Source organism: Vulpes vulpes, chromosome 10 (assembly GCF_048418805.1).
Source record: "Vulpes vulpes isolate BD-2025 chromosome 10, VulVul3, whole genome shotgun sequence".
Taxonomy (NCBI): Eukaryota; Metazoa; Chordata; class Mammalia; order Carnivora; family Canidae; genus Vulpes; species Vulpes vulpes.
The window spans coordinates 15,046,215-15,052,314 of record NC_132789.1 but is presented as its reverse complement, the minus strand read 5'-3'; the positions used below and the strand labels follow the sequence as shown (position 1 = coordinate 15,052,314).

Genomic DNA, 6,100 nt, shown 5'->3' with positions numbered 1-6,100 from the left:
AAATCTTTTTTAAAAATTGAGATTATGTGAGGTTGATGAATTTACATATAAGCAGTTGTCTGACTTTAGGTTCCCCCAAAATCAGATGGTGGACCTGGATGCAGGTAGTTTAAATGGGAGATGAACCCAGGAAGCACAAGTGAGGAAGTGTGAAATGTGAGCCAGAGAAGGGTAAGAGCTAACAAAGCATGCTGATGAACTGAATACCACCATGGGCAACAAGGACTCATTCTCTTTAGAAGTCTCATGAGGGGTGCCGGGGTGGCTCAGTTGGTTAAGTGTCTGACTTTGGCTCAGGTCGTGATCTCAAGGTCCTGGGATTGAGCCCCATGTCTGGCTTCCCACTCAGTGGGCAGTCTGCTTCTCCCTCTCCCTCTGCCATTCCCCCTGCTCATGCGCTCTCTCTCTCAAATAAGTAAATAAAATCTTTAATAGAAAAAAAGAGGGACACCTGTGTGGGTCAGCGGTTGAGTGCCTGCCTTTGGCCCAGGGCATGATCTTGGAGTCCCAGGATCGAGTCCCACATCAGGCTCCCTGCATGGAGCCAGCTTCTCTCTCTGCCTCTCTCTGTGTGTCTCTCATGAATAAATAAATAAAATCTTTAAAAAAAAAAGTCATATGAAAAATCATGTGAAACACAGCTCTACATGGTCTCTCTGGAGGATGAGGAGGATGGACTATTCAATGATTATCATGCCCCAGTATACTGTTGAGGGTTTCACCTACGGCATTAAGATCTAACACCATTCTCCCTGGTACCAAGGAAACCCAAGGGCAGAAGATGGAGATGCAGGTGGAAACTGTCCATTGCTGCATATGAGTCCAGATGGATTGAGGGGGATAAGTAGTGGGGCATCAGGAGTCATTGCAGTAGCCTTGCCCCAGAGTAGGTGACACTGGAGTGCAAGAAGTTAGTGACTATCCAAATATGCTATATTACAAAACTGTGGACAGAGAAAACATACAGTGGTTTCAAAGATGAGCCCCTAAATGAAAGTCTTAAGTGTAGATACTACAAAACACAGCATTATAGCTTCCCACAGGGGCAACTCTACATACTTTAGTGTACTTTAGAGAAGATGCAGAGAGGTTTATTTATGTACAAATGCTGAGAGATTCCAACAACCAAGTCTAGGGGGAAATAGTTGATACAAAGTTTGTGTTGATATCCAAAGAAATATCCCCCGTCCTTACTCATTTTCTTCCAAAACCACTGGGGTTTCATGTCTTTTCCCTTCTGCCCTGGAACTCAGACTGAACCAACTTTATTTACCCAGCTTATTAGCAAGATCTAGTATTGTCTTGGGTTTGGTTCTCCCAGAAAAAGCCAGAAGGACAATTATTCAAGGAATCTGAGAAGTGATCCCAGGAAAGTTGGTGTCACTGGTTGAGTTCCCCAGAAAGTGGACTTGGTGAAGGAGTTAGCATGTAGGATGTTTATTAAAGAATGCCCTTAAAATCAACACCTATAAAAGTAAGGGGAAAGAATCAGGGATGGAAAGCAGGGGGAGATGAGCCAGCATGCAGGCCCAGTCATACCTGACCCGACATTACAGAGAGCTCTGAAACTCAAATGACCCTGTAAGTAGTTCAAAACTTGGCTAGGATTGCTAAGCCTTATAACCATACACACACAAGTTGTTAGGTGTGGGCTTCCCCGAGAATGAGATTTGTCTTTGGGCAAGGCATTTGTCTGCAGCTAGATGATCCCTAGAGGGCTGACAGTTGAAAATCATCTGCCGACAGCACTCCCAGCATCTGGGGCAACAAGTCATTCAATGAAGGGACATCTGCATGTTGTATCCCACTGTACAGTAGGGGGTGGAGTAAGTGAGACAATGAAAGGAAGGAAGTTAATAAACAGTATGTTATTGGAGAGGTTACCACTGAGCAATCAGATTATCCCACCTAGGGTGACAAGGGAGCTCAGGTATTTCTCTACCAACCCATGTCAGTCATGGGTTGAGAGCTAATCCTGTGGACCATTAACGTCCTGGACACAGACTCATGGGGTTCCAGTTACCAGAGAGAGCCATCAAGCAGAGTCACTATGAAGCCCCCTAGGAGCCTTGAGCTGAGTATGTATAAAGTGGTGCCACAGGTATATGAGCAGGCACCAAGATTATCTGCCAAAGTACCAAATTGTTAACCAAGAGCAATCCAAAGAGGGTTTTTCTATCACAAAAAAGCTCTGACTCCTCTTCTCAACTGCCCAATTATCACAGAATCATCCTTTTGCCAAACTGCAATTAGAGTGATCTCCTTAAAGTAAAAAATCAAATATGTCACTCCCTCTGCTTAAAAGCCCATCCTGCCTCCCTCTCTGTTACAAGAAAAAATCCAAATTTCTCATTCTGGCTTAAAAGGTCCACCTCTAAAGCATGACCTTACCTCACTTTATCTTCCACGACCTCCCCAATTAAACTACACTTATTTATGTCCCTCAAATTCATCATGTTCTCTTCCTTTCAGGCCTTTGCATGTGGTGTTTCCCTTGCTTTTAATATTCTTCTTCATTTTTCTCCACTCCTGTAGCTCAGGTCTGAGCTTCAGGTCTCAGTCTGGTGGTGCTTCCTCCAGGAAGCCTTCCTTCCACCACAAAGTGGGTAGATGCTCCCTCCTTACCATCCCCTAGCATGCTGAATTTCTCCATTGGTAGTGTTTTATATACTGCTTTGTATTTTTTGGTTGATGGATCTGTTTCCCTCACTAGGCTAAGCTTTGTAAGGGTGGAGACCATGATTTGCTCATTGCTCAATATGCTGTCAGTACCCAGCACAAACGCATGGGACAAGGCAGTTACTCAATAAATTGTGGGGGAATAAATGTGGAGACAAATTTACCCCAAATCCACAATGTATGATGCTCTATATCTTTTCCAATGTGGTCCAGCTCCAACAACAACTTTTTTGTTTGTTTGTTTGTTTTAATTTTTTTGAGAGAGCATGAGGAGGGAGAAGAGTAGAGGGAGGGTTAGAGAAAGAGAATCTTAAGCAGGCTTCACACTCAGCATGGAGCATGACATGGGGCTTGATCTCACAACCCTGAGATAATGACTTGAGCCAAAATCAAGAGGTGGACACTTAACTGAGAAACCCAGGCACTCCCCAGTAATCACTTTGAAGCAATACAGACAACCTCTTCACCAAGGAAATCTTTGCTGTCTTATCTACTCTTTTGTCGATGGGATGATGACTTTTCATGCCTCAGTGTTGTGAGAAAACTGACATTTAGCATCAGAAGAAGAAGGACTCAATGATTCAAGTAAGGAAAGGCTTTTAAAACTTCCAATAATGAAGTGTGGTGTGCGAAGGAATAGAAGTTCCTGCAAACAAGAATGGTTTGGTTAATCAACAGGAGAAATATGGATTTAATGAGGACTCTTCTGTGGCTGAGGTACAGACCTAATCTTTTACAACTGCCCTCAGTAAGAAAAAAGCAGATGATAAATCAGAAATCCAGAATCATTTCCAAGCTGCAAATATCCAGTCCCCACACTAATTGAGCTCCAGAAATGACACTGGAGTTTTGGAATCTAAATACATCTAGATGTCGGGCAGCCCAGGTGGCTCAGCGGTTTAGCGCCACCTTCAGCCCAGGGTGTGATCCTGGAGACCTGGGATCGAGTCCCATGTCAGGCTCCCTGCAAGGAGCCTCCTTCTCCCTCTGCCTGTGTCTCTGCCTCTTTCTCTCTCTCCATGTCTCTCATGAATGAATAAATAAAATCAAAAATAAATAAATAAATAAATAAATAAATAAATAAATAAATAAATCTAGATGTCCAAGCATTCAATAATCCCCAGGGAAGGTTCCTGGCCTGAGCTTGAGTCCTGGCCTCCCGAGTCACCCTCTTGCTCTCCGAACAGCATGAGCTTCACCAACTGCTCCACCTTCTCTTCCAACTACCGGTCCCTGGGCTCCATGCAGTCACCCAGTCACCAGGACCGGCCGATCAGCAGCAGCGCGGCCAGCGTGTATGCAGGCATGGGGAGCTCGGGCTCTGGATCTCTGGATCTCTGGATCCCACTCCACCAGCTTCCGGGGCAGCTGGGGGTCCAGGGGCCCAGCCGCGGGATGACCGGGGGTCTGGCGAGCATAGAGCACATCCAGGGCGAGAAGGAGACTATGCAAGACCTGAATGACCACCTGGCCTCCTACCTGGAGAAGGTGAGGAGCCTGGAGGCTGATAATCAGAGAGTAGAGATGAAAATCCGGGAACACCTGGAGAAGAAGGGACCCTAGGTCAAAGACTGGGGGCATTACTTCAAGACCATCGAGGACCTGAGGGCTCAGATCTTTGCAAGTGCTGTGGACAATGCCTGCATCGTTCTGCAGATTGGCAATGCCCGGCTTGCTGCTGACGACTTCTAAGTCAAGTATGAGACGGAGCTGGCCATGCGCCAGTCTGTGGAGAGTGACATCCATGGGCTCTGCAAGGTCATTGATGATACCAATGTCACTTGGCTGCAGCTAGAGACAGAGATTGAGGCTCTCAAGGAGGAGCTGCTCTTCATGAAGAAGAACCATGAGGAGGAAGTAAAGGGTCTACAAAACCAAACTGCCAACTCTGGGTTGACAGTGGAGTTGGATATGCCCCCAAATCTCAGGACCTGAGCAAGATCATGGCAGATACCCAGGTCCAGTATGACAAGCTGGCTCAGAAGAACTAGGAGGAGCTGGACAATTACTGGTCCCAGAAGATCAAGGAGAACACCACAGTGGTCACCACACAGACCCCTGAGATAGGAGAAGCTGAGATTACCCTCATGGAGCTGAGATGTACTGCCCAGTCCTTGGAGATCAGCCTGGACTCAATGAGAAACCTGAAGGCCAGCTTGGAGAACAGGCTGAGGGAGGTCAAGACCCACTACACGATGCAGATGGAGCAGCTCAACAGGGTCCTGATGCACCTGGAGTCAGAGCTGTCCCAAATCCAGGCAGAGGGGCAGCATCAGGCCCAGGAGTATGAGGCCCTGCTGAATGTCAAGGTCAAGCTAGAGGCTGAGATTGCCACCTACCATCGCCTATTGGAAGACAGGGAGGACTTCAGTGTTACTGATGCCCTGGACAACAGCAACTCCTTGCAGACCATCCAGAAGACCACCACCCACAAGATTGTGGACAGCAAGGTGGTGTCTGACACCAATGACACCAAAATTCTGAAGTGTTGAGGCACCAAAACAGGCCAATAAAATGTTCAGAGGTCAAATAATCATCATCACCATTATCATCATCATCATCATCATCATCATCATCATCATCATCATCCCCAGGGAAGCTAATCGAGTTAGCTGGGGCCCAGCAGAAATGGCCTGAAAGAAATTGGACAGAACCTAAAGGAAATCCATCTGTAGGCCAGAAATGGAACTGAAACTGGAAAATAAGGAATTGGTACTACAATTCTGACAATGGATGCTTCTTCTTCCAATAGATAATAAACTCCATGAAGACAGGAATTCTATCCATCCTCTTATAGATGCCCATCCTTTTATAGAGTCTAGCATAGCACCAGATATGTAGCAAATCTTCATCACATATTTGTTGAAAGAGGGAATGAATAAATAATGAAATGCTCTAACACTTTCTCTTAAAATCTTGCAACATCATATTGCTGACAATTTCTCCAGTTGTATGTCTCTCCATTCTCCACAATGCAAATGAGTCTCTAGCCAAGGCAAAAATGTGGAGGACCTGAAGCTCTCATCCATTGATGGTAGAAATATAAATTTGTACAAGTGCTTTGAAAAACTATTTGGTGATGTCCACTAACATTGAATGCATACTACATGACAACCTAAAAATCCCATTCCTAGGTATATGCTCAGTAGAAATATGCACATATATTCACTAAAAGACATACATTAAAGGTTCATAGCATCACTATTCACAATGGCCCCAAACTGGAACCTCTTGAGATGCCCATCAATGCTAGAATGGATAGAATGAATAAATATGTTGGGGTATGATCACACAATGGAGTGTGGTAATGAGAATGAAGAAACTATAGACAGCAATGTGGATGAATATGGTAAATACAGTGCTGAGTGAAATAAACCAGACACAAGGATACTAGTGTATGATTCAATCTATATAAAATTCA

General features: G+C 45.0%; 1 pseudogene; it reads left to right on the top strand.

The window, feature by feature from the left end:
* Nucleotides 1-3,867: 3,867 nt before the first annotated feature.
* LOC112932912 (keratin, type I cytoskeletal 18 pseudogene) lies at nt 3,868-5,171 on the top strand (annotated as a pseudogene).
* Nucleotides 5,172-6,100: the final 929 nt, after the last annotated feature.